This window comes from Tenrec ecaudatus, chromosome 1, assembly GCF_050624435.1.
Source record: "Tenrec ecaudatus isolate mTenEca1 chromosome 1, mTenEca1.hap1, whole genome shotgun sequence".
Lineage (NCBI taxonomy): Eukaryota > Metazoa > Chordata > Mammalia > Afrosoricida > Tenrecidae > Tenrec > Tenrec ecaudatus.
In genome coordinates, this window is record NC_134530.1 from 164,812,991 (window position 1) to 164,817,157 (window position 4,167).

At 46.8% G+C, this 4,167-nt stretch overlaps 1 pseudogene; it reads right to left on the minus strand.

The window, feature by feature from the left end:
* Window positions 1-969: 969 nt before the first annotated feature.
* On the minus strand, window positions 970-1,846 carry LOC142437842 (proteasome subunit alpha type-5 pseudogene; annotated as a pseudogene).
* Between the last annotated feature and the right edge of the window lie 2,321 nt (window positions 1,847-4,167).

Below are 4,167 nucleotides of genomic sequence, written 5' to 3' on the forward strand. Positions count from 1 at the left end.
TCAAAGTCTTGTGGATCCGGTGGTGGTGGAAGCATCTCAGTACTGGGTCCATGTGGCTCCATGGCTCTATCAGCTAGCTCCATGTGGTTTATCAATAGGAATGTCTTGCAGGGAATGAGTGTGTGTCTGGCCTTCTGTAAGCTATTTATCTCTGTTTACACCTTCCAGATGAGGTCATCAAGCAGGGGCCTGATTAACAGGCTAAACTCCACCCCTTTGCAAGTTGACAGGAGATTATGTGACTGCCGCATGGAGTCCTGTTTCATTCTTTTGCATATAGGAATCTAATTTGACCTTCACCATTTGTTGAAGAAGCTATGTCATCACCCTGTAATGCATTTCACCCCTTTGTTAAAGATCTAGTGTTTGTAGGTGGATGGATTTATATCTGGGTTCTCTTCGGTTCCATTGGATGGCTTCGGTTCCATCTTTGTGCTAGTCCCAGACTGTTCTGACTGCCGAGGCTGTGTAGCAGATTTGGAGGTCAAGGTGTAGCAGATTTTGGTGTCAGGAAATGAGAGGTGCCCTGCTTTGTTCATCTTCTTAGGGAGTGCTTTGCTTACCCTGAGTGAGTCTCTTTCCTTCCTGTACACAGTTAGTAATTAGTTTTTCCATTTATTTATAGAATACCTTTGGGATATGCGTCAAAATTGTGCTGTATTTATAAATTGCCTTGGATGGTATTGACATTTTCACAATGTGAAGTCTTCTTATCCATGAACACAGTCTGTTCTTCCACTTATGTCAGTCTCTTTTGGTTTCTTGTGGTTTGTAGTTTCCTTTGTAGAAGTCTTTTGTTTCTTTTTTTTAATTTTAAAATTCTTTTTATTTCAGAACTGCCTTTATGTACAGACATTGTAAAACAATGCACAGACACTGGAGAGTTTCCAAACAGGAGTTGGAAATCAAATCTGAGGGCAACTAGGAGAACTGAAACTGTCCCAGAGAAGACCTGAGGATTGCACTTCCTTAAACGCCTTTGATAGCCTCGTCAAGTCCCTCCTCGGTGAACAGGTGCAAATTCTGCCCAGGCTGCACCGTAGCTGGCTCTGTGTGAGTTGCGTTTAGCTTCTCTTCCATTGCTAGTTTGAGAACGATGGATGAAGTCTTGATGGCTTCTTTCAGTGTCATCAACTTGTGGCAAACTTCTTGCAAGGAAGTCTGGGCGTCCTCTGAAGCAGAGTCAATCGGTCGAGCATCACACTGTACAAAGGTTCCAGATGGGTCCATATGAAACAGCTGTGGTCCTTTCTCATCAACGTCTCCAAGTAATGGTGCTACTCCAAAGGGTCGAGACATGGCACCTCGATCTGCATCTTCTTCTCCAAACTGTAAAGCCAGATCGGACACAGCCTGGGTCACACGCTCCACTGTCATTGTCTCATAGGAGGTGGACCAGTGGTTCCGTGTCTCCACTCCGGCTTGATCGATTAAAGTCTTGGCATCAGCAGTTAGCCACTCAGGCACTACCGACGTGCACATCCATCTCTACAATTTTCTCAATGCTGCTGGGCTCCGAGAGTGGGGAGGTCACCCTCTTCTCCACAGCTAGGCACACACCCTCAGCTGTCTGGGTCCCCGTGGCTGGATGGCCTCAATGGTATATTCCACTTGAAATAATCTTCCTTCGGGAGAAAAGCACTCACGCCCCTGTCACACTCAGACCGGGCGAGGAACGCGGCAAAGATGGAAAAAGGCAGAGCGATTGTTCCAGAATTCTGAGGGCCAGCAAGAGCCTACCGGCACCAAATCGCCCACACCGCCACCACCGAAGAGAGCCCTTTGTTTCTCTAGTTAAGCTTACTCCTGAGTGTTGCCGCTTTGGTGTGGCGATTGTAAATGGCATTGTTTTCTTGATTTCCTTCCAGAGCTCCTCCTCCACATCCTGGGATCCAAATGACTTGTGTGTTGATCTTGTACCCACCACATTGCCAAATTTCCAACCATTGTTTTTACTCTTTGGGGTTTTCTAGGTACAGAATCATATCGCCTGCAAAGCGAGTTTTGCTTCTTCTTTGCCAGTTTGGGAGGCTTTTATGTATCTTTGTTGTCTGGCTCTGGCCAGGACTTCCGGTAGAGAAGTGGTGCTGAAAGGCATCTTTGCAGAGGAGATGTTTTCCCTTTCTTCTCAAGGAGCGAGATGTCGGCCGTTGGCTTTGCTTAGATGACCCTGACTGTGTTGAGAAAGTTCCTTTCTGTTCTTGTTTTGCTGAGTGCTTCTATCAGAAATAGATGTGGGATATTATTTGGATATCATCAAATGACTTTCCCCTCCCCCCCCCATCAATTAATATGATCATGTAGTCCTTACCCTTTGTTGTATTTAGATGGTAGATTAGATGGATTGTCTTTCTAATGTTGAACCATCCTTGCATACCTGGTATGAATCCCACAGGATCACAGTGTGTGTGTGTGTGTGTGTGTGTGTGTGTGTGTGTGTGTGCGCGCTTGTTCTTGTTTGGGGCTTTTTGTGAGGTTTGGGTTTGGGGTATGTTTTCTTTTCCTGGGTTTAGTATCAGACTTGTGCTTGCTTCATAAAATGAGTTCGGGAGTTTTCCATCCTCCTCTGTATTCTGTAACCGTTTGAGCAGCATTGTGCTCGGTAGCATCCCTCGCTGCAGGTGACTGGTCTTTGTTCTGGGCCTGGTGAGGTTTTCTATATGAGTCTGCGGTACATTAGGCAGGTGGAGTGTTTCAGGAAATGTGTCCATTTCATCTAGACTTCCAGATTGATTGGCGCACAGCCTTACGTTGTTGTCTTTTTTCACTTCAGCTGGTTCTCTTGTGATGTCACTCTTTGTACTTCTTGCTCTTGAGATTTGCATCTTCTTTGCCTTTGTTTAGTGGCTCGGTTACTCTTTAATCCGTAAAGGACTCTTTCGAGGAGGTGATGCACTAGGGAGCCAAGACGACACAGTGCCGGGATCAGTTCAGATGACAGAAGTCATGAGCACACATGTTGGCAGGAATGAGGAAGCCAGCATCCTCATGTGCTTCTGGTTGTAGTAGAGAAACGATCTAATGCTTTTGGAAGGAAATCTGGTAGTATCTACTAAAAATAGTCAATGTTTACCCCCTCTGATCCAGCGTTTCGACGTCTGGGAGTTTATTCTACAGGAAAACTCCCACAGTGCATGAAGAGATATGTGTGCAAGACCATTCATTGCAGTATTGTTTGTAGTGGCAGAAACTTGGAAGCAGCCCCAGGGTCTGTAAATAGCAGCCTGGTTACATAACAAACGGTGCAGCCACACAACAGGCCACATGTAACTCTGCAAGACAGTGAGGCAGATCTCTGTGTATTGTCATGGAAAGAGGTCCAATGCGTTTTCATCACGAGAAAAGAAACAAGTGGCAGGATGGACAGAGTGCTATCCTATTGTTGTCTTGAAAAGGAAATGATAGCGCGTTAGTCTATGTGAAAGAATTTTGGAAGCAAATGCACCAAATTGTGGATGATGGTTATTTCTGAGAAATCAAGAAATGCAGTTTGTAATTAGGCAGTGCTTGGGTTTTCTACATTTGTGCATCACTTCCGTGATCAGGAAACATCCAGAGGAAACAGAGATAGAAAGCGAGGGAAGGCTGGCGTAGGACAGCAGCGGGAGCAGAGAGGAGGGGACAGATGTGACAGGACTCACAGGAAATGAGACAGAGAGGAAGTATCCAAAATGTCACAAAATGTAAGACTGGCTCTTCTGGGTTTCTGGCACTCCGGGAGCTGCAGGCATCAGTGCAGACGTGGCCAAGTCCAAGAACCACACCACGCACAACCAATCCCAAAAATGGCACCAAAGTGGCATCAAGCAACCCTGATCTCACGATATGAATCTCCTAAGGGGGCGAACCCCAAGTTCCCGAGGAATACACGCTTTGCCAGGAAGTACAAGAAGGGCCTGAAGAAAATGCAGGCCAACAGGATCAAGGCCAAGGATGCTCATGCCGGCAAGCCTCTGATGACGCTCAAGGAGCTCTAGGCTAAGATCCCAATGGGCGTCAACCACAAGCTCAGTCAACTGGGCTACATTGGCCATCCCAAGCTTGGCAAGCAGGCTCGGGCACATATTGCCAAGGGCCTGAACCTCTGCTGGCCCAAGACCGAGGCACAAAGCAAGAGCGAAGCTCCAGCCAAGGCCTCGACTCCAGCTCAAGCTCCCAAAGGCGCCC